The 25,233-nt window shown below is 41.9% G+C and overlaps 1 pseudogene; it reads left to right on the top strand.

Annotated features, from left to right (window-relative positions):
* The first annotated feature begins 23,736 nt into the window (after positions 1-23,736).
* LOC144821985 (28S ribosomal RNA) lies at positions 23,737-25,032 on the top strand (annotated as a pseudogene).
* The last annotated feature ends 201 nt before the right edge of the window (positions 25,033-25,233 follow it).

The raw sequence follows: 25,233 nt of genomic DNA, 5'->3' as shown, positions 1-25,233 counted from the left end.
AAACTTAAAATCCTTGTGAAAGGAAAATTCTACATGTTTTCGGACGTCGACGAAGCTCAATCCCTCCTCAAAGAGATCTCATCACAGACAACTGCTAGAGCTTAAGGAATAGCAGCCGGTTACAGGGGTTTACCAAGTCTCCGAAAACATTGCAAAACATTGCAAGTTTAGAAATCTATGAGATCTGGATATAAGCTAGGGCTCTTCCTAGCCTCAAGAATGCTTTTTCTAGGGAGGTGTTATATAAAATTGCATTTCATGAATGAACCGCACTAACTGTTTTGCTGATGGGGGGGGGGCTACACAGGGTCATGCAGGGTGTGATGAGAAGACACCCAGGCCACAAGGAGGGAGGGGGGACGTGGTTTGCGTGGGAAGGAAGGGAAGATCCACATCCCAGGGGAGGGGTTCCTTGGGGTAGGGGGGGAACCGGGGGGGGGGGAAATGCAGCAAAAAAGAGCGGAAGTGCTAAGCAGGGACGGAAATTTAAAATTGATTCTGGAGTAAAAAGGCGAAAAACGTCTTTATGGAAATGATTAAATGTAGTATCCTGTCTGTGAATGCCAATGGGGTTTTGAATAAACAGAAATATGGCGCTCTCATTAAATGGGCGGTATCCCAAAACCCGCATGTATTAATGCTACAAGAGACCCACCTAAAGTCCAATACCCCTAATCTATTCCTCCCAAGATATTTCTCGCATGCATTTTTTGCATCAGCTGGAGTAGCACAGAGAGGTGTCGCTATCTTCTTGGCAAAAAGAATCTCTTGGGAAGAAATGAAGATTAGAAGGGATCCCAAGGGGAGGTGGCTCTGGGTGTGTGTTAAAATTCAGTCAAAAGTTTTGAACTTTGTGAACTACTATGGTCAGGTTGTGGATGACGTATCTAGTATTCTTGAAATCGATGACCTTTTGAGGGGGGCTCCCGGGCAGATCATTATGGGAGGTGACTTTAATTATATACAAGACATAAAAAAAGACACCTCCAATAAGAACAAAAAACAGTTAAAACCTAATACTAAAAAGGCCCTGGGCTCCTTTATTGCTGAATACCAACTAATAGATCCGTGGCATACTTTGAATCCAGAAAGCGAGGTTTACACTTGCTTTTCACATCGCTTCCAAACAGCATCCAGGATCGATTTTTTTTTGGCTTCAAGATCCATCCAGATTTTGACCTCTTCGATAGGAGGAAACCCCTTCTCAGACCATGGGATGATAGAACTTGTGGTGGGCTTGGGAGTAGCGAGCAGGGACCAGTCTAGGTGGCAGCTGGACCGTACCCTGCTCCAGAATGAAAACTGGGTAACAGCTTTTAGAGAGGGGATTACGGACTATTTTAAAATCAATGAGGGTACAGCTGAACCTTTTTCAGTCTGGGAAGGATTCAAGGCGGCAGCTCGAGGCCAAATAATATCCTATACCTCGGTCGTGGCCAGGGAGAGGAGACAGAAAATAACAACATTGCAAAGGGCGGTTGACAAAGAATATGTTTTACAACTACAGCTATGCCCTAATCAACTGGTCCAAGCAAAGGCGGAACTAAGGGATTTTTTTCTCCTCGAGGAAATTAATAGCTCCACAACTTATCAACAAAAGGTCTATGAGAACAGCCAATTGGTTGGGAAGCTCTTGGCAAATTCCGTAAGAAAACGTCAGGAATCTGCATCAATAATTAAAATAAAAGATCCCCTAAATGGCCAAGAAATTGTAAAGAGCGACTTAATTCAAAGGGCCTTCTTGGACCACTATAAACGAATATACTCCACTGAATATCTTTCAGGGTTAGATCAAATACAGGAGTACTTTGAGGAGATAGAAATTCCAAAGATTTCAGCCGATCGGGTTGAGCAACTGGGATGCGAAATAACTATAGAGGAAATTGCACTGGCTATTAATTCAATGGCTGGGGCGAAGGCCTGTGGCCAAGATGGGTTTCCAAGCGAATTTTATAAATTGTTTTTAAAAGATCTCTTAATTCCCTTAAAGAATGTATACGATTATATAAAACTAGGAGGATTGGCACCCTCAGTATTCAAAGAAGCCACAATTATATCCTTTCCCAAAAAAGATAAAAATCCTGAGGACATTAATTCCTACCGACCGATTAGCCTGCTAAATTCTGACTATAAAATCCTTATGAAAATCTGGGCTCACCGTTTAGTGTGCGCTGCACAAGAAGTTATCCACAATGACCAGTCAGGATTTATAGCAGGACGCTCAATGGCTTCTAATACGGAATTTTTGATTCAGGCTTTGGATTATTTTAACATAAATTCAACCCCAGCATGTATGTTAATGGTTGACGCGGAAAAAGCTTTCGACCTTGTCAACTGGGCAACGCTGTTCCACTCTTTGGTTAGGTTCGCGTTTCCGGAGCAGGTAATTGTAATGTTGCAGAATATCTATCAAAACGCCTCAGCACAGGTAATAATAAACTCAAGTAAGGCAGGCTCAATCAAAATTAACCGTGGGACGAGGCAAGGCTGCCCGCTGTCTCCGTTACTTTTTACGTTCTTTATTGAACCCCTTGTGATCAAGATTAGAAACAACCCTGTTATCATCCCCCCCATTCCAGGGATGGCGAAACTCAAACTTTTCGCAGATGACATCATCCTTTATTTGAAACCAGATAAAGGAAATATAGAAAATATTCTAAGGGAATTTAAAGCTTATGAACAAATAGGAGGGTATAAAATAAATGCCAAGAAAACAGAGGTTCTTGCTTTGAATACCAGCATTAGTTCCCTTCCATCGTGGCTACGTGTACAGGCTTCAAAGCAAGATCCTGTAAGGTATTTAGGCATATAGGTAACCAGTGATTACCATCAGCTTTTCCTGCTAAACTATGAGAGGATGAAAAATAAAATTAAGAATCTCCTCGCCCAATGGGTTCTTCTTCTGCTCACAGTGATTGGCAGAGTCTCACTGATAAAAATGTCAATTTTACCCTTATTATTATTTTTGTTTAGCAACGTTCCAATTAAACTTAATTCCCGCTTTTTTAAAGAAATTGAATCATTGATTAGGAGTTTCATCTGGGGTGGGAAAGCTTCGAGGGTCAAATTATCTGTAATTCAACTATCAGCTGAGCAGGGGGGTCTTGCTCTTCCGCATATAAAAACATACTATGAAGCGGCCTTTCTTGACATCGTGGCAGGCCTGATAGGATCAAAGAATAATCAAGATAGCTTCTTTTTGGAAAAAATGGTACAGGAGGCGGACTCACAAGTCCAGGTATTTTTAAAGGTGGCAAAGCTACCGAAAAGGACAAGATACAAGACTATTAAAGATTATGCATTTAGACTACAGTCTTTTTTAAAAAAAAATCTTAGCTCCTCAGCTTCTCAGTTTCTAAGCATTCGAGAATGTGGCAGTTTGGGCATCCAAATTAGCAGTAGCCACATAATGAACTGGGAAAGAATGGGATTTCGGGAGATAAGGCACTTCTTTGTCCAGGATAGAATAATCACATGGCAAGAAGTTCTGGGTAGAGCAAGTACTCCCGGGTCTTCGCTGCTTCTTGAATATTTTCAAATTGCACATTTTCTACGGAATAATATAGGTGATCATTTAGATTCAATAAATGGGATGATGAAATTGTTGTATGAAGCCAAAAGTTGTGGGATAGGAAAATGGTACAAGATGCTTTCATGTGAAGGACAACTCCCAATTATAGATAGCCATTTAGTTAAAATTAATGACCTAACACAATGCAACCTAACACGTAAAGATTGGGAAACGATTAGTCGGCTGGGTAATAGGTCGTTGCGTGCCGCTAATTTTAAGAGAATGTCCTTTTTGTCTTGTTGGCTAGCATATTGGACTCCGGAGGCGTTGGGAAAGAGGTTTCCAGAGTTAGGGAATAAGTGTTTTAGATGTCTAGCAGACGGCCAGGGTGGTTGGCTCCATATTTTTTTCACCTGCCCCCACTTGAATCGTTTCTGGGAGACGGTCTTTTTAGACATTGAGGCAGCGTTGGGGAAAGCACTTTTGCCCTCAGCCGAAATGGCCCTTTTTGGGACAAGAGCAGAATCCGTAATAAAAACATGACCTCACCATTGGCTAGACATTGGATTGAGAAAAATCATACCATAGCGCAAGTTCGATTTCAAATTATTGAGCAAATTCCACAGCGTTTGGGTGTTGATAATGCCAAAATTTTGCTTAGGAGAGAAATTTACTGGATTCGGAAATTACAGACTGTAGTCCCTGACGGGCTCAATGACAAATTGGATATGATATGTTTTCTTTAGTATTAGGCTAGAAATAGTAGCTAATTTCCCGAGGGGTACAACCAGCATAGTGGTATTTAGAATAGCTGGAAATATGTATGATGTATTCATTAGAATTTAGATATGATTTATTAATTTTTAATTTAGAATTCTACTTCTGACAACAAAATGTGTAATACTTGTAATTAGTTTATGTTTATATATTTTTCTTCTTTTATTCCTTTCCTCTTTCACTTTGCTGCCACTCGCAATTTAAATAACAAATTAGTTTATAACCATAAAATAGTTGATTAAGAGTCGTACTATCCCACATTTAATAATTCGCGCTAACGTATTCCCTGGAGATTATGTAATTTTGGATTCATAGTAAAATAGTCGTGAATAACCCCCTTCAAATATGGCGGTCATACGCTTGTGATTTAGTCCGCTTTTTATATCGATATCGGGTCCGTTGCATCAACATAAGTAAAGGACTAGAGGCTTCTGAGTAAGCAGAGAGGGAAGACGCTGTTACAACACTACCTTCTTCGTGTCTTCGGTAAGCGTGAAAATTAGGTTGATACTTTAACGTGAAGATAGTCGGTTTTGACAACCGAATACTAAACACGGATTCCATTTCATTTTGTCTAGCGCGGGAGTATGCCGAGATTTAGCGAGACCCTGGGAAACTGCTAGAAGGCTCGCAGGTAAACATCAGATTCCCTTTGTTTTTGAATGTTTGACAGTATCTGGAGGCGGTATCGTAAAAGATTGGCCTCTTAATGGTCTCAACTTTTCTATTCTATTAGATCCCCTTAACATCACAGTTAAGCGACACTGATCCCCAGGTGAGCGTTCGTGAATTTTATGGCAAATAAACCCTTGTGGCTTGCTAAAGAAAGGAATAATAATTAGACAGTTACTGGTAAAACTTATGTTTTTTCTATTTTTCAATTATTCGCAGATAGTCTTACAACTACTGGAAATTAAGGTAACGTTTTGTAAGCACAACACGAAATACTGTGCTTTCTTAAGCTTCAGTTTATGTACTTACGCAATTATGATTCTTCTAGATTTTTTTAGATTCATCAGAAACTATGTAGTGCACGCAATTACTCTGCAACCAGTTAGTTAGGTAAGAGAATTCAGCATTAAATAAAATAATAAAATTAAGCTTTCTTTAAAGCATCGAAATTAATTAGGTTTCCTTTTTCTTTCCCCTTCCATAGGCCCCTGACGAAGGGGTTCAAACCCCGAAATGCATTGGGTCGTGTATATAACTGTGTTGTGTATTAATTGATCAGTGAAAATGTGTGATAAAATGCACTAATTGTGTATTGTTTATGTATATATTGCATTGAATTATACTTTATTCGTTTGAACCTGAAATGAAACAAGAAACTAAAGCATTTTGAATTAAATCTATGTCAATTGCAAAATTTTGAAAAATTTATGTTTTTGTTAGTGCGCACTCGAGTCCTTGTGATCTAGTGATCCCTGGCTATATACATTGGTTTAGGGTGTTGGCAGGCACCAATCTAGTGCAGCACACATATCGAACAAGCGATCTACTTTGATAAACGGAGTGCAATACCACCAACCATTCATTTACCTTTTTGGGATTTACCATAATAGAGGGTGGTTTAAGGATGATGAGGAAACCTTCATTTTTATTTCCTGCACAGTGGCACGATCATTAATCCTACAAAATTGGAAATCTAAAGAAGCCCCATCACACCTGAAATGGCTTAACAAAATGAGAAGGGCACGAAATTTTGAGAAAGCATATTCAAGCAGAGTAGGTGCTATTAGGAGATTTGAAAGGAACTGGCACTACTTGGAGAGATTGGAGGAGGCAAGGGGGTCTCAATTGCGAGCTTAAATCAGGAGTATTAAATAGTCTCGAGGCTGGGGCAAGCTGAATATAATGGGTGGGTATGCACTAGCACTTTGGGGTATTAAGCACTTTAGGGTTCTTCAGCATTTGCACTTTAGGACTGTTAAATTAGTATAGTACTGTATTATATTTGCAGGTTTAAATAACAGAGGTTAAGTTTAATCCGACGGCCTGTACTGTATTGTATTGCGTTAGCTCTGTAGTAATGAAAAACGAATGAATGGTTTTTCCACATGCACTTTCGAATCGAAAAGTAATATATGAGTTGTGCATATATGTTTGGTATGTGAATTAATAGCTATATTGATTGCTCTTGGTTTTAAAAGGAGGCTGCTTTTCACTCATCCTGCAATTTTCTTCTAGTGGTTCGACTGTATTGTACTGTGTTATACTTTCACTTTAGAAGGAAAAAAAATACGTATTTATGGTTTGTATACTTGCACTTTAGATTGGAAAAGTAAAAAATGGACTTTCCACCTTTTTTTTTTTTTTTTTTTTCTGAAGTAATAGCTACATTGAATGCCTGACTGTCTGTGATTTGTTAGAAGAAGCTGTATTTTTCTTGTGATCTCTTTTCCATTTTTGTAAAGATTGTTTTTTATCCGTCCTGTACCCGGTTTCTGTTCCGCTCAATAAAAAATTATAAAAAAAAAAAAAAAAAGAAGATAGTATTATCATTTGCAAAATTATGGTTGTTTAAAATATCGTTGTTTAAATTAGTGTAATGTATTTTAGTATGAACTTTTGCTTTTGTTTTTTTAACATATGTGTTACATTTTTAATAGTGATTAAATGTGAATTACATTTTGAGTTTAGTTCTGTAGCATGTTGTGGCTTTAAAAGGGAATAGGGTGGAAACTAAGTTAATTAAAACACATTAATTAGTGTGAGAATTAATTTATTATTCGTTAATTATTAATTGGTTGTTCATGTTTAATCATTCATTAATTAATTAATAATTATGGTAATTGTGGGGTTTTTTAGGAACATGTGAGTTTATAGGGGAAAAGGGTGGGAAGTAATTTAATTATAAAACATTATTTAATATTTTGTATTTATTAGTATTGATTTAATTTAGATTTTATAGTATTAATTATGGGAATTAATGTATTATTTTTAATTATTAATTAGTGGTTAATAATTATTAATGAATTGGTAATTATGTTAATTTTATAATTTTTGTAGGAGTGGGGTGTGGGATTATAGGGGAATATGGTGGGAAGTAATTTAATTTTAATACATTTATTTATAATTTTATATATTAATATGTATTATTTATCAATTGTTTGTTAATTATTGATTAATTAATTATTTCGTAATTAACCATGTTAAGTGTGTAATTTTTAAGGAAAAGGGTGGTGGGGTTTATAGGGGAATAGGGTGGGAAGTAATGTATTAAATATTAAGAAACAATTAATTGTTAAATAATGGTAATTAATTTATTAAAAATTAATTATGGCAATTGGGTAATTAATTTGAGATGTGAGTTGTGGGGTTTACAGTGGGAAAGGGTGGCAAGTAAAATATTTTCAATTAATTAAAATGTTGTTAATTGGTAATTTAATAACGGAACATATTATAGGTTTTAGAAATTAATAATTAGTTGCTCATTATTACTCATTTATTAATATTATGGGAATTGTTTAATTTTATTTTGTGTGTGGATTTTAGTTTCATAGGGGTAATGTTTGGTGGGTAAATTAATTTTTAACAGTTTTAATTAGTTTTTTGGTTAATAATATTACTTTATTTGATAAAGAATTATGTTCATTATGGAGGTGCACATATTAGAATTGTAGATGTGTTTTGTATTGTGTGGTGTTATAGGGTAGGAAATAAAAAATAATCATTTTATGTAACAATGTTTTCGATATGATTAATTTCTATTAAATATAGGTTTTTGTTTGAACATTATTTTTAAACTATGTATAAAATAATGTTTGTAGGTAATTTCTTTGATTTTTTTAACCTCGCCGCCAAGACCTGCAACACCATCCCCATCCTCCTACGACAGACCCAGGACCTACTGACCTTCAAGAGGCTACTGAAGACCTGGCCTTTCGAGCAGTAGCAGCACCCCTCCCCCCCAGAGCCTTGAGACCCTCACAGGTGAGTAGTGCGCGTTACAAATTTCTTGATTGATTGTTTGATTGAGTAGAATGCATTGGAGGTTGTTGTGTCCTACCCCGGTGGACGTGGTGGTGGTTTAGAGGCTGGTGTAGCTGCAGAGAAGGGTCCTTGGGTGCGCTTTGGGGTGGCCCGGAAGCAGGTGTATAATCAGCCAGCGTTGAGAGCGTGGAGGGTGCTGGCGTCGTAGCGGTGTCGGGTGTCGTGCCGTTCGCAGGGACCAGGGGGTCTGGCTCTAGGCGAGGTCCATGCACGGATGGGCACAGACGGGCTTACCTTAGGCACGCCAGCAGCGTGCCAGCGGCACGGCCACATGGCGGCCACCATAAGAAGGGGAGGTGGGAGGGAGGAGCAGCTGGGAGGCGGGAGTGGACGAATGGGTGCGCAGGGGGCGGTGCCACAGCGGCGGGAAATGGGAGAGCCGAGCGGGCAAAATAAACAGGAGGCAGGGTCACAGTAAAAGTACAAGGAGGAAGGAATAAGGCAGACTACAGTACGGCAAAAGAAAAAAACAGTAACATAATGCAATGATACAAACCAGGGGCAGAAAAGAGAAGGGGCACACAGAGATCTGAGGCACAGGTGGTAGCCTGCTGGTGGAGGAGGGCCTCAAACACCCGGCAGCAATGGCAGTGGAGCTTCAGGTGCACGTGCACAACAGGTGGTGCTGTGCGGCGTGGGGAGCGACCTGCCTGGCAACAGGTCAAGGGTCTTTAAGTGATCTTGAAAAAATTAAAATAAAAAAAGACAACTGATATAGCAAAGAAAACCTCACAATATTAGAAAGACCAGACTTGAAAAACGTATCAGAAAAATCAATCAATAATTGTGAAGCCGGCGGATAAAGGAGGCAATATTGTGATTTTAAACAAACAAGATTATTTAAAAGAATCATACAGACAATTGGATGATTTGAACAACTGCAAAAAATTTAAATATAGTCCTATGGAATTAATGATGTCCAAACTTAATATCAAAGGGATGGCATGATGAAAAATTACTGAATGATGATGAATATACATTTTTAACAAATGCCCATCCGATTATGCCAACAACATACTTTGTTCCCAAGATTCACACAACATTAAATAACCCTCTGGGAAGACCAATTGTATCCAGATGTGGGTCTGTGTTCGAAAACATCTGAACGTATGTAGATTACAACATCTTCCCCATGGTTTTCACATTATCATCATATCTCAAAGAGAGTGAAAATTTAACAAAATAATATCAGAGACTCAATGGCAAAATACCTTTTTGCTTGTAATCATTGATGTAATCTCAACATGAAACAGGACTGAAAGCAGTAAGATACTTTCTCAAACAAAGAAACATCAGAGAAACTGAACGTTCAACCATGATCTTGGAAATGATTAACATGTGTCTACATAATAATATCTTTTTCCTCAATCATCGACTACACCAGCAAATCTGTGGAACTGCGATTGAACTTTCCTTCTCCCCCAGCTATGCAAACTTGACCATCTTCTGGTGGGAGAGGGACATTGCATGGAATGATATGTACAAACAACATCTGTCTAAAATAGTGATCTGGCTGTGATATATAGATGACCTATTTCTAATATAGAATGGATGAAAGAAGAATTTGAATGTTATTTCAAAGCCATCAATTGCAATGATCACAATTTGAGATTCACATACAATATCAGTGATAAAGATTTGGAAACGACCATGTATAGTAAGCTAAGTGTAACCAACAGTGTGCTGCACGGCACTAGTTCCCATTCAAAAGCACTAATCAGGAGTATCCCATATGGAGAGTTCCTACGAACCATAAGAAATTGCTCAGAAGAAGATGATACTGGTGCTCAGATTCAAAACGTAAAAATAAGATTTTATCAACGTAAATATCCATTATCGTACATTCGACAAGGAGCCAAAAGAGCAAAAGCAAGATCAAGACAAGAAATACTTATGGGATAATCAAACAGAAAAAATACAACTGAAGGAACAATCAGGATGATAACAACATTCAATAAAGAACATTAATTGATATGCAAGATGTTCCAGAAGCATTGGAATATTTCAACAAATGACAAGGAGATTGCAAAAGCAGTAGGTAACAAACCCCAAATAACAGTTTGCTCCCTCATAGACCAATTAGTAAGATGCCACTTTTCAGACCAACAACCAGAGAGTTGGTTACAACAAGGTAAATGTTTCTTTAAATGCAATAACTGCAAAGCATGCAGGATTGGTAAAAACCTGAGGAATATAAAAGATCCAAATGGAAAAGAAATTTCGATTGAACACAAAATAACTTGCAACACATAGTTTGTGGTATTCTTTGTCAAATGTATATGCGGTCTGAAATATGTGGGGAGCACAATCTACCTGTTAATGAAGCGAATTATAGAACACATACAGGTGGTTCAACACAAAAATGTGAGCTATGCAATTGCGAAACACCATGTCCAATTCCATGACAACAATTGGAAAACCTTAATATCCTCTGGAGTGACACATTTTCCCAAGAATGAGAGAGATGGGGATAGGACTTTACAATTGCGAAAACTCGATAGCAAATATATAATAAGACTTCGTATAAAAATACCATTCGGTCTGAACTCGGATAAAGAATGTTATGTACACTTGTAATATAAAGGACACTTACTGAAAAAGTAGAATATTTTACAGTGGTGAAAATATGAATGTCATAATGTTGATGAGTAACTCACATTGAGGTAGGAAGTCGAATCATAGGCATACAGTATGATCATTCCTGCAACAGGATGTCAACAAAAAGGAAATCTAGGATTATAAGTATATATAGCATATGAGAGACAACCTATATGTCCATATCTCTATAGAACTAATGTGTGACAGTTACTTGTGTTAGGTAACATCAAATTACAATTCCTTGAATTCTTTCATTTTCAGACTATGACTTGTTTAAACGTTATACGACATGATAGCCGGAGACGAGAAATAGCGTCCGCGGTCGAGTAGTGACCGCGGCCGCTATTTCTCATCTCCGGCTACCATGCCGTATAATGTTTAAACAAGTCATAGTCTGAAAATGAAAGAATTCAAGGAATTGTAATTTGATGTTACCTAAAACGAATAACTGTTACGCATTCGAATCAATGCTAACCTCCCATTGAGCCCTGAAGAAGTCTCGGTCACGAGATGAAACGCGTTGGCTAAAAGAGAATTACATGTGTATTTGGATTTTTATTGTCTGGATCAAATAATAAAGAACTCATTCCGATCAACAGTAGAGCCCGGACCTGTTCATTATAAAATTCCTCTTTGGACTGACTCAACATAAAAAGACTTATATTTCCTTGATGGGTACTGATTCCAAAAATTTATTTTCTGTATTTTGGGCGTGTGCTCAATAGGGAGTAAAAAGGGTTGTACTCTCTGGTTTCTAAGGCACCATCACAAGACCAGCCAGCCACTTTTATTAACAAGTGCAGTTCTCTTGCCTCGACCCGTTTGTGCTATTTTATGCAACATGTGATATATATATATTCACTGAAAAAACCATAGGTTATAGACCATATATAGTTAGGAATTAGCATTTAGAAAACCTTATTTTACTCACACAAAACCATTGAAATTCCATATATAGTTAGTTGCACTAACTATATATCGCGCACCCGCAATCCACTGCTGATGATGTCACATATTACATCATTCATGACATGGTCAGTGACATCACTGATGACATCACTGATGACATCTCAAATGACATCACTGATGACATCACTGATGACATCTCATTTGACATCATTCTTGTGCTAATACGATAAACCTCTTCAGACTCTAATATAACCTTAGATACACTCAGTGTATACAGACACTCACACACTGTCACTCATCCATGGAGTTACTCACACACCTAGTCAGTCATGCAAAGAAACAATCTCACCTCCATTTCCTCAACTATACAGTTATACACACCTTACTTATTCAAACATATACTAACACATATTTACTCTCTTATACAATCCCTGATACAAGTTCACAATGATCCATACAGCCACTCACACATTCAGTGGCTCTCATGCACAGTTATTTATATATGCCAACTCTCACATGTACTGTGTTTTACATATGTACTTACTATGACATGTAGCATTGAGATATCCATTCACTCATCAATACACTCATGCACACAGTCAACCGCCCATGTAGCTTTTTCCACATGCACTCTTGAACTCATACACCTAGTGAATCAACTGCTCACACATCTATGCACAGAGTCACACACCTCCCAGCCACCCCCACACAAACTCAATCTCCCATAGAAATACTTGGGCAACCAATTAATAACACATATAGCCTCTCGTATAGCTAATGATCAACACATGCAGCAGTTTACATCACAACAGACATAATGATGCACAAATTAAGACAGTTTAGTCACTAACCCATGCATTCAGTGAGACACATTTAATCACTCACTCATACAGTCAGTCACGCACCTACTAAATCCTTCATCCAGACACTTATACATCCACTCATTCTTCAATATCTAAGACATATTTTAACTTTACAGAAACATACAGTCACTGGATGTTGTCATCAGTGATGTCATTTGAGATGTCATCAGTGATGTCATCAGTGATGTCACTGACCATGTCATGAATGATGTAATATGTGACATCATCAGCAGTGGATTGCGGGTGCGCGATATATAGTTAGTGCAACTAACTATATATGGAATTTCAATGGTTTTGTGTGAGTAAAATAAGGTTTTCTAAATGCTAATTCCTAACTATATATGGTCTATAACCTATGGTTTTTTCAGTGAATTTTCAAGGTTTTGTAAATGCTAATTCCTAACTATATATGGTCTATAACCTATGGTTTTTTCTGTGAATTTCATTGGTTTTTTAACAGCTAATATCTGTAGCTGTAAAATGTATTCTTCTTTAAATCCAAAAATATATTTTATATGTTTATGAATAATTTTTTTTTTAAATATTTTTTTTTCTTCGTTCCCGCTTCGCGAATCGGGAAGCTTCCCGTTAGCTGACCTTGATGCCGCGAAATAGACCGCGAGCCGGTAAACGTTTCTTTACCGCAAGTGCCGCGTTAGAAAACAACATCGTGACGCCTCCCGTCCGCATGACGTTTCACGTTGTCGCGTGATACGTCATATGACGTGCTACGTTAGCGAACTGGTACGCGAAGCGAGTCGCAAAGCGCAGGTTTCTGGAAGCAAACCGGGAGGCCCTGCAAAGCGCTTAACGTAAACACAGCAAGTCATGTGACTTGGTAATAACACTTTTCATTGGTTAATTTCACTTTTGGTTTCCTAATGATGTAAGACTAGGTCATATAATCTAAAATGAACACTTTTGATTGGTTGAGAACTCTTGTTTTTCCCAAATGATGAAAATCCCTCCTTCTTTCCTCACTCTGACTTTCATCATTGTGAGAGAAAGACCCTTTGTGATCACTGAGCAATGGCTTCTTTAGTAGCTTCAGCTGGTGCTTCCCCACCACCTCCACCACATCCAAGGAAGAGTGGACCACCTGCTCAAGTTGTAATTCAACAAGAAGAAGAAGAAGAGGAACAGGAGGACGAGCACGAAGAGAGGCAGTTTTTGCCTGAGCAGCCCAGGACGTCTCACCGGAAAGAAAACTTCATTTGGCAATTTTTTTAAATTCCCAAAGGTCAGAAAAAAGTAAATGCAAGATACGTAACTTGCCTTATATGTCAAGATAGACTGTCCAGAGGGACCGACAAAAAATACAGTTTCGGAAACTACACAATGCATCGCCATATGACTAGGTGGCATCCTAACAACTACAGTGCTGCACAGTTTCGGAACGACCTAGATAATCTCCCTATTATGGCCAGAAGATCTGTTGTACCGGAAGTAACGGGACCAGAGGGCAGGGAGATGGTGCCAAATATACAAATGAGATTTGGTGATGTAAAACACACCTGCGCATTTTGCGATGGATTCATTTCCTACGGAGAAAAAAGCATCACTCTGATCAACAGAGCTATTGACTATCATATGCAAGTTTGTCCGAAACGCCCAAAATAATAAATACTTCTTTTTTTTGTTTTGTTGCTCCTGTTGAGCCCTTTACAATGAATCGTTTTCATTGCCCCCTCCAAGAAAAACCCCAAAAAATATAAAACTGTTCCGAAAAATTCAAAAACAGTAAAAAAATGTTCAGAAAAATAAAAAAAAAAGTTCTTTTCAGAACTACCTCCCCGTTATTAAAAAATTGGTACAATATTTGGAACTGTGCCAACCTCTATTTCTCTTAGTTCGCTTCCTAGTTCGCTCGCTGGTACGCGAACTGGAAGCGAACCAAAAACAGTAAGTATAAGGGAAGGAAACACACACTTATGTTAAAAGAAAGACAGCTATAGGGGAGTAAACTAGAGATACCATTACCCGTAATCCACTGCTGATGATGTCACATATTACATCATTCATGACATGCTCAGTGACATCATCAGCAGAGGATTGCGGGTTTTTGGCAACATGCCTTATCCACGGTTTAATAACGCTGCCTTTTGCTTTATATAAGTTTTCAAATTGTATGAAATATATACCAATAGGTCGTTATGAACCTTTAGGTAGTGCTTTTCTTCATGAGGTCTGGTCGCTTCCATACACATACAGATGTTTCAAAGATGATCAAGAAGTTTATCTGAATGGAGAGGAATGCACTGAGACGCCAGATCATTCACTAATGTGTAGGCACATACAGTTACACGATTCATGCAACAAACACCGACCAAATATGGCTTGCGTGTTGCAAGGCACGCCAGTTCCTGCTATCATCCCCACGTTCAAGTTGTTGGAAAATGGTAGTTATTTGATGCTCAATAATGAAGATTGTTCTGAGTTAATTAAAAGTATTCCTTTTATCGTAACAGTAAGTGAACGGGTTATTTGCTGCAGAAATGTTCTATTTCCTCCCACACATGAACATAGGGAGTTTTCAATCTGGCCACAAATACCAACCTTGGGACACGTTTCAACGGCATGGCAAGAATAAGAGCTCTTTTGTCTCAGAGAGAGGTGGCCTTGAGTTCGGCCCGTGAAACTTTCGTACTTCACATAGCGAACACCCGTACACAGGTTTGCCTTTCAATTTCAGCAACATGTTTCCGACTATCTTTAACGCATCCTCCACAAAATCCCTGGCACACTTTTTTAAAGTTGTTACCAGTGGTCTCGTGACTTCATTTGAGAAAATCTTTGGAGTCATCCCTGCTTCCTTTCATTGTATTTTCTGCACTCTGGTTCGTGGATTGGCATTTTTACTTGCATTACCAGCGGACGCTCTTGTGCTTTTTTACATTTTTAAATATGGATGTCCCTCCTATGCAACCTCCGACCCTGCAGCTGCTGACACTGTTCCGCAATCGCATGCTAGAATATTATGGCACAATGCCGTTGGCGATATTAAGCACGGCATATGGATTATCTTTTCGGTTCTCCTACTTCACCTGTGTCCAGCCTGTATTTCACTGCCTGACCTGTGATTTCGATTGGGCCATTGATTTGTGTCTCTGCGGACCGGTTTCTCCTGACGTCGACTTTAATCAGCTGATGACTCCTATCATTACTCACGAGTTGGTTTGTCCTGGCGAAAGGATTATGGCTGTGGCATTGATGCATGGACTACTTGGTCCCTGGAATTTACTGGCGGCAGCACAGTCTTTCTTGGAAGAGAGCTTTCTTGAAAACCCACCGAGCTGTCCTCTGATGGTGATAGAGGATCCGGTGCTGGGAGAGCACGTATGTTCTTTTCCGCTTTTAAATTGGATGGCTGAACTGTTTTCGGATGAAGACGGTGACTTCCTATTGGAGGCTGTTGCAGCTTATTTTGCATACACAGTTATGTCATAGACCTTTTTCATGTTTGATATGCTGAGTACTAGCATTTCATTGACAATTCATTGACTTATTTGTCAAGTTTTTATTATTTACCTTGCCTATTGGCTTAAGACTCGATAAAGTACTTGGCTGTTTTATTTTTCTTTAGCATTAAATTTTCCTAGTTTTTAATGCTTTACCTTGCGGACCATCCACATATAAACTTGCAATCTGCTCTCATGAGATGGCACTTCTATTATCTTATTCAGTTCGTTTCCGGATCATGAGGAGGTGTCATCTAGGTCCTGGATATCTTTACACCGTGTTAAGTTAGCATGGGCTCATTACCGGTTTAAACGCCATTTTTCCTTTTTTGCAACTTCTGCACACGACACTTAGTTGTTGCTTTAGCTTTCCACCTAGTAGTTCATCGTGGTTTACATGAGAATAATATGTTATTGGTCTACTATCTGCTTTACTTGTTAAACTATATCTGTACAGCGAGTGCTAAAGTTTCAAGAACAACACGATACAGAATTGTTATGAGGTCTGATCTCCACGACTTCATACTCATAACATAAGTGCAACTTCTGCCAATTCTGGGCATGAGGCGGGTTTTATATTGCTTTGCCGAACACACATACACAACAGTTGATGCGGTTCACATGAAGAGAGAGCTGGTGTATGCTGATGTGATTCCTTCAAATCTAAGACACTAAAGTATGGGCACGCCCTAAACCAACACAAAGAGACCTTCTTAGCAAATAATATAATATGTGTATTAGGGAGGGTGAGATATAAGCAGCCGCGGGCCGTGGAGGGAGTTACGATGGGGCAGGGAGGCGGGGAGGGGGAGAAGCAGGGTGGAGCCCTCTCTACCTTGCCCCTCCCCCTCCCCGCCTCCCTGCCCCACCGTAACTCCCTCCACGGCCCGCGGCTGCTTATAAGTGTTGCTAACTCTTATTCATTTACAGCATGTTAACATACTGTCACCATTCGCTTTTTATGTACTAGTAACTATGCTGGTAATTTTGCTACTGATAATATGTGTACTTGTATTCTCCACCCTGCTTCTCCCCCTCCCCGCCTCCCTGCCTCACCGTAACTCCCTCCACGGCCCGCGGCTGCTTATAAGTGTTGCTAACTCTTATTCATTTACAGCATGTTAACATACTATCACCATTCACTTTTTATGTACTAGTAACTATGCTGGTAATTTTGCTACTGATAATATGTGTACTTTTATTATCTAAGGTACTACGCCTGAGAAGACGGCATTAGTAAATAAACATTTCAAATACACATCTGTTCTTCTTAACTCCATGTTCTGGTTTCTAAGAAATCTATAACGACCGACTGTTCATGAGTTCCACGTATCCTGAGGTACTATAAGTTCATATTCTGGATTGTCTAAACATTGAGAGTTTGTTATATCCAATGTGACACTGTACCTAGCTTGCTAAATAGTTTTTGATTACTAACGTGAGTTTTGGGACACCCTAATTCGCCGAGGTTCCAATCCTCTGTCCACAGTTCTGTGTGAGAACAGAAACCCTGCGACAGGGGCACCCCCGACCCTTGCTGGAGCTTCATCACACTTGCGATACAACTCCAGCAATGCATTCGCCGAGGTTCCAATCCTCTGTCCACAGTTCTGTGTGAGAACAGAAACCCTGCGACAGGGGCACCCCCGACCCTTGCTGGAGCTTCATCACACTTGCGATACAACTCCAGCAATGCGCCACCTTTACGGCACAGATACATCACGCATCTGTGCTGTTTTTGCCCCATGATGCGCCGCATTGTAAATGCAGCACACCATAGGTGACGGAACAGCGGCACAGAATGACTAACACATCCCTGGTGATGCGCCAGTCATCATAAATGTATCCCTATGCTTCTTATCTTGTTAGAGATGAACCGCCATATGTATCATCAAAGTTATTTGCATTTCCTAAATAGCGAACTTTAAGGAATAAATAGCGATTCTTTACCATTCCTAGTTTGCGATGAGCTATTTGCTAATTAGCCGAATGTAGCCCAATGAAGCCCAATGTAGCCCAATGTAGCCCAAAGATGGCCGCCAGACACACAAAAAAACAAATGTAGCCCAAATATCAGCCAGATGTAGCCCAACTATAGCCCAGTGACAGAATGACCAATCAGCTTCGCAAACCTCCGTTACGCGAAGCGGAGCGCTGTTACAGATATATATCTTTTTTTGAACGTTAATTTCTCAAAATCCACTGGAGCACATATATTGAGACCTAGCAAAGGCACATCGGGCTACCAGTCCCTAATATTTTGCCAAGTTTCGTGCAAATCCATTCAGCCGTTCAATTATTATTATTATATTTTTTTTTTGCCCCGCGGGGCCCTTTTAAAACCTCCACATCAAACCTAGGGGGTCAGCGAGGATCTACTATGCCCCCTTATAGTTATTTCCCCCTTTGTTTTGACCTCCTCTTGTCTCTCGATCCTACCGAGAGACAAGATGGCGGCCGCTACGGACTGTTTGGAATGTTGACAGACGCCAGAGAACCAATCAGCTTCGCTTCACAAAGCTCCGTTGCGCGAAAAGTCCGCGAACCAGTGCGCTGCCCGGTCCGCTGTTACAGATATATATCTTTTTTTAAACGTTAATTTCTCAAAATCCACTGGAGCACATATATTGAGACCTACAAAAGGCACATCGGGCTACCAGTCCCTACAATTTTGCCAAGTTTCGTGCAAATCCATTCAGCCGTTCGGGCTAAAAGTGAGGCCAACCGCCCTATGGAAAACTCAATGTTAAAAACATGTTTTGGGACCCCCCTTTTTTCTCGGCCCCCACCGGACGAACCCCCCCCAAATTTTCAAGGGCTGCTCAGAAACAAAATGTGCCATTTTCCTGAAAATTTCAGCCAATTCCGTCCACAAACGCCAAAGTTATTAGACATAGAATTTTCAAAAAACCCATAGAGAAAAAATCCTAACTATATATACCTACTGGCGACCGCCAGTAGGTAATATGTACAATATAACTGAAAAATAGCAATCACCAATCATATAAATGTAATGATGAGAACCATGCCATCATAATGTTGCTTATGTTGTAATGTACATTTCTAAAAAACCTAGCAGTTGTTGCGTTACCATATATATCTATAACTACATTCCCCAGAATGCATCTTAGCAAGCAGGATGGGCAATGTGTATAAATAGTAACACAGTAAAGGGACTCACTGACTGTAAGCAAGACTCAGAGCAGTTGAAACGGGTAGGTGTTGGCAATGCTTTAATAAATATGAATGGAAAATTCTTACCGGAGACTGGGTGCAGCGTTTCTTTCATCCATCTGCGAAAGTGGATATACGATATATAAAACTGTGTAAAGCAAGGATTGGTTGACTGATGGCGCTACATGTGGCTAACATGTTCCAAAACATGTAATGTATATATAGCCACTGGATATGTTTCATCATTATAAGTAAAGGCATGCTTGTGTTATAAAATTATTTTTTTCACAGGCCCAATAATATTACAGACATATAATTTTGGGCAAGGACATTCAGTCTTGCAAGGAAATAACAGCTGATGGTATTAGGTTTATTCTGGTATGGCACTTAACACTTTTTTTTATCACTGATATTTTTGCATTTGTTGCAGGGATAACATCAGTTAGGTTTGCTCAGTCAGTCTGTTGCTTGTTTAGCCTGCAGGTGGCTTTGGATTAGTTCATGTTTTAAAGATTTAGATTTTCTGTTAGACATGTTAATCTGATCTTTTGATAATGCTATGTTATTTAATTTGGTTACTTCCCTGTTTTCCTCCATTGTTATATTGGTATGCTCCTGTGGATTGTATATGTTCAAGTGGGAAACTGAGAGGCACACAATATTGGAGTCAATAGATATTTTAACTACTTAATGCTGTGGCTGGAGTTTCTTCAATTTAATAAAATAAGAAGTTATTATCATCATTTTGACTTCCTGGTCCTTGGATTTAACATTGGTGAAGAGATGGTTTTGGACCTACTACTTCTGGGGAAACTTAAACACGCTTCACTCTTCTTTACTGTTTTCTACTCAGGGTACATTTCTTTTGCTGCTATTTATCAAGGCACTATACTGTAGTAGAAGCACTTTTTTCTACCATTACCACAGGCATCATATGATTCTTGGCGTTTCTTCTTATTTGCTTTTTGCCTGTTTTCCCCAGCCCTTGTAAAACTGTCCTTTTCAGACCTTGAGCTTGCTCATGTGTGACCGCGAGCTCCAGTGATGTGTAACTACCTGCTGCTTTGCCAGCGGTCTCTGTCTGCGGCAGGTTCTGACCTTAGAGAGACTTTTGCCTAGTCAATGCCCTGCAGTTCTAACGTGTTCTCAGGGTACACAGCATCCTTACCAGAGCGCCTCTGTGCATCGACTCCTTCTGCTGGATTCCTTTGGATTTGCCTCTTGACACCTACATTTCATGGCCTGCGCTGCGCTGCGCTGCACAGTAAGCTCATTGCTAGGCGGCTGTAGCATGCGCCCATACGAATTTTCTGGTAGCGTTTGACTTTTTAATAGCTTACTCTTTTAACTGGGGAACTGCTTTGGGGGGAACTTTCTTTCAATTTTTACTTCAGCTGCTTGTGGCATAACGTAGCCGGTCCCCGGTCCACCACGGTTCCTAGTGACCGATTGTTGTGAATGAACGCGGCTCCTTCCCCTGCCTCCATCTTTCCGTTAACAGCAAGGCACTTAAACAGGGTGGAGGTCTGGCCGGGCAAAGACAGTAAGCTCATTGCTAGGCGGCTGTAGTGCGCGCCCATACGATTTTTCTCGTATCGTTTGACTTTTTAATAACTTACTCTTTTAACTGGGGAACTGCTTTGGGAGGACCTTTCTTTTCGTTTTTACTTCCGCTGCTTGTGGCATAACGTAGCCGGTCCCCAGTCCACCATGGTCTCCTAGTGACCGATTTTTGTGGAGGGATGAGGCTCCACACCCTGCCTCCATCATTTGCGCTGACGGCAAGGCACCTAATCAAGATGGATGCCCGGCCGCGCAGCAGAAGAGCGCAGCGGGCGTGCCAAAGCCAAGTCCGTCTGAGCCCGTCAGCTCCCGGAGGCGGCCGGGGTCGGGAACTATGCTGGTTTGTAATTAATCTGTCCTGTCTCCTAATAGGAATGGTTTTTAATGATGTTTATTAATGTCCTCTCTAAGTGTGATTCCCATCCACGCCAGTGATCCAACACTGACCCGGATGCCTCATTGTCTCTGCAATTCCATGCCTAATTAACATCGCCCCCACTAGCTCACCTGAGTCCTTGATATTATTCCATAGCCCCTCTAGAGTGTTTTCCTTCCCTAAACAGCTTTCTACTACTATACGTCCTACAGCCTTATATCCTTGAGCCCCTCTGCCCTGTATATTGACAAACCATAACAATAGCTCCCTGGTAGTGATCTACCAGGCCCTCCAAATCTAATCTTAATATAAATTATGCCTTTTGATATTTTTTGTCTGGTTACTGTAATTTACTGTTCCGCTGCCTAATCTGACTCACTTGTCCCCTCTCTCTCCCATCTAGCACTGACCTCCCTCTCCCTGTAACCCCAGTGATTTTGCACACCCTCTTTGGCACTTTCCGAGAGTACCAATATGTATGCCCTCTAACATTGACCCTGCTCTCTTACTGCTTCCCTTCCAGGATACTCCCCTAGTTTAGTTGACTTGTTATATTCTTTTCCTCCCTCCACCGACCCAACCCGTTTTTTTTCTCTCCTCCCCTGGTTTCCCCACCCCTTCCTTACCTTACCTCTACATTGCCCACTCTGTATACGTTGTAGTTGCTTCAGGAGTTTGGCCGAGGCTCCTGCATAGAGGGCGTTTCCGAAGTCCAGCCAGCTGCTGACGAGGGCCTGGGTGACCGTTCTTCTTGTTTCGGTGGAAATCCACCTGTAAATCTTGTGGAGCATGCAGAGGGTGTTGAAGCAGGAGGATGAGAGGGTGTTGACTTGCTTGGTCATGGATAGAGTTGAGTTGAGGATATACCCCAGGTTGCATGCGTGGTCGGTGGGAGTTGGTGCTGCTCCCAGAGCGGTCAGCCACCAGGAGTCTTCCCAGGCCGAGGGGGTTGAGCCGAGGATGAGGACCTCCGTCTTGTCCGAGTTCAGCTTCACATGGCTGTTCTTCATACACTCAGCGACGGCTTTCATTCCTTCGTGGAGATTGGCTTTGGTGGTGAGGGGGTCCTTGGTGAGGGAGAGGATCAGCTGGGTGTCGTCGGCATACGAGATGATGTTGAGGTTGTGCAGTCGGGTGACATGAGTGAGCGGTGCCATGTAGATGTTGAACAATGATGTGCTGAGGGATGATCCTTGGGGTACACCGCAAATGACCTCGGTGGCTTTGGATTGGAAATGGGGGAGGCGGATACTCTGGGTTCTGCCGGAGAGGAAGGAGATGGTCTATTCCAGAGCCTTGTCTCGGATCCCTGCGTTGTGGAGGCGGGTGTGTAAGGTGCAGTGGCAGACGGTGTCGTAGGCGGCTGAGAGGTCCAGGAGGATGAGGGCCATGGTTTCCCCGTTGTCCAGCAGGGCCCTGATGTCATCAGAGCTGCGTTGCAGAGAGGTGGTCTGAGGTCACGCCCCTTTTACACCTCTCTGCAACACAGCTCTGTGGCCTTAATGGAGGTACCTGGTGGCCTTGTTGTCCCCCAGGGACCGTCAGGATTCAAGGGGACTTAATCCCCCTACTTAGAACGCACCAGGAGGTGTGTTTGCAGAGTGCTGTAGGGTGGGGGTGGGTCCTGATATAACAAGTTAATCCTGCTGTGTGGGACTTACTAGAGGTAATAAAAGTGGTAGTTGGTCCACAAGGTTGACGTTGGGGGCACCCTATCCCTCCTGTTACTTCCGCTAAATCCCACACAGTGGGATTGCTAAAAGGTGTTTGAAGGCCACGCTCACCTTTCTCCAACACTCTGCAAATGTGACTGCTATGTTATAGTTAGAAATTTGCATTTAAAAAACCTTTGAAATTCACTGAAAAAACTAGGGCTGGGCGTAGTTTGCGTAGCCCCACTACGCACACTACGAAGAATTTTGGAGAAAAAAAATGGGGAAAACGAGGGCGCGTCCTTAGGGTCCGTGTGCCCGGGACAGGGGTCCCTCGTGCCTGGGCAGACTCCCTGATCTCCCCAGCCTGGTTGGGTTGGAAAGCAGCGACCAGCCCCGCGGCCTGGGTTTGGGAGCCCCCGTCCTACGGCCTGCCAAGAGTCTATCTGCCCAGGACAAGGGTCCCTGGTGCAGAGCCCCGAAGACCTGCAAGGCTCCCGGGCAGTCCTCCACCAGGCAGCAGGGCCCCAGAAGTGCTTGCAGGCCTCCCCATGACTGAGACCCGTCTTGGGGTTTCAGAGCCCCCCTGAGCCCTGCAGCCCCATAGCCCTGCATCACGGAGCCCTGCAGCCCCGGAGCCCTGCAGCCCCGGAGCCCTGCAGCCCCGGAGCCCTGCAGCCCCGGAGCCCTGTAGCCCTGGAGCCCTGCAGCCCCGGAGCCCTGGAGCCCCGGAGCCCCGGAGCCCTGCAAGGGCAGGCGGGAGCCCTCCCACAGAGGAACGTGGCAGGCAGATTGGCGTCATGTCGGTCCCGGCCATCTGGTCGCACCTTTCCACTCGGCCATCTGGTCGCACCCAATGCTTTCCAATGGGGCGAACAGATGGCCGGGCTTCCCTGGAAGTCCCGATGAGGTGCCAACTGACGTGGGATCCCGCCGCGCTTCCAGCAGCGGGCGCACCAACGGCCCGTCTCGCCTGCTCTGTCGAGGAGGTGGAGCATGAGCGTGCGTGATAGGACCCGAAAGGTGGTGAACTATGCCTGGGCAGGGCGAAGCCAGAGGAAACTCTGGTGGAGGTCCGTAGTGGTCCTGATGTGCAAATCGGTCGTCCGACCTGGGTATAGGGGCGAAAGACTAATCGAACCATCTAGTAGCTGGTTCCCTCCGAAGTTTCCCTCAGGATAGCTGGTGCTCGGAGCCCCCAGTTTTATCTGGTAAAGCGAATGATTAGAAGTCTTGAAGCCGAAACGATCTCAACCTATTCTTAAACTTTAAATGGGTAAGAAGCCCGGCTCGCTGGCATGGAATACAAGTGCCTAGTGGGCCACTTTTGGTAAACAAAACTGGTGCTGCAGGATGAACCGAACGCCGGATTAAGGCGCCCGATGCCGACGCTCATCAGACCCCAGAGAAGGTGTTGGTTGATATAGACAGCAGGATGGTGGCTATGGAAGTCGGAATCCGCTAAGGAGTGTGTAACAACTCACCTGCCGAATCAACTAGCCCTGAAAATGGATGGCGCTGGAGCGTCGGGCCCATACTTGGCCATCGCCGGCGCTGAGAGCCATGGGGGGCTAAGCCGCGACGAGTAGGAGGGCCGCTGCGATGAGCACGGAAGCCCGGTGGGAGGGCCCAGGTGGAGCCACCGCATGTGCAGATCTTGGTGGCAGTAGCAAATATTCAAAGGAGAACTTTGAAGGCCGAAGTGGAGAAGGGTTCCATGTCAACAGCAGTTGAACATGGGTCAGTCGGTCCTAAGAGATGGGCGAGCGCCGTTGCCCTCGGCCGATCGAAAGGGAGTCGGATTCAGATCCCCGAACCCAGAGTGGTGGAGACGGGTGCCCTCGCAGTTTCCTGTGCGGTAACGTAAATGATCCCGGAGAACCCGGCGGGAGCCCCGGGGACACAAAGGTTAAAGTTACAGTATTGTTAGGTATGGTAATAAGATCTTACATTATGTTAATCAAAAACACGCAAATGCATTGGAATAATAAATATTAAAGTGATGCTATAGGTGGTCAAATGACATAAATACTAACATTTAAAAACCAAACAAAATACTGAAATTCATCAGTTATACTTTACTGCGCTGTTAGATCTGGGGGTCTCTAGTTGGCAGAGGTAGGTACCAATGGCCAAATAGGGACCCTTGCTTCTAGTCAGGGCAAGGGGGATACACTCTTTAGATAACCCCTGCTCACCTCCTTGGTAGCTTGGCACAAGCAGACAGGCTTATCGGAGGCAATGTGTAAAGTATTTGTACCAACACTCACAGTAACACAGTGAAAACATCACAAATGGACTCTACACCAGTTTAGAAAAATAAAGTTATTTTGTCTAAACTACACAAGACCAAAACAAC

Source organism: Lissotriton helveticus, chromosome 2_2 (assembly GCF_964261635.1).
Source record: "Lissotriton helveticus chromosome 2_2, aLisHel1.1, whole genome shotgun sequence".
Taxonomy (NCBI): Eukaryota; Metazoa; Chordata; class Amphibia; order Caudata; family Salamandridae; genus Lissotriton; species Lissotriton helveticus.
The sequence above is the reverse complement of the archived record's forward strand: the minus strand, read 5'-3'. Positions and strand labels throughout refer to the sequence as shown.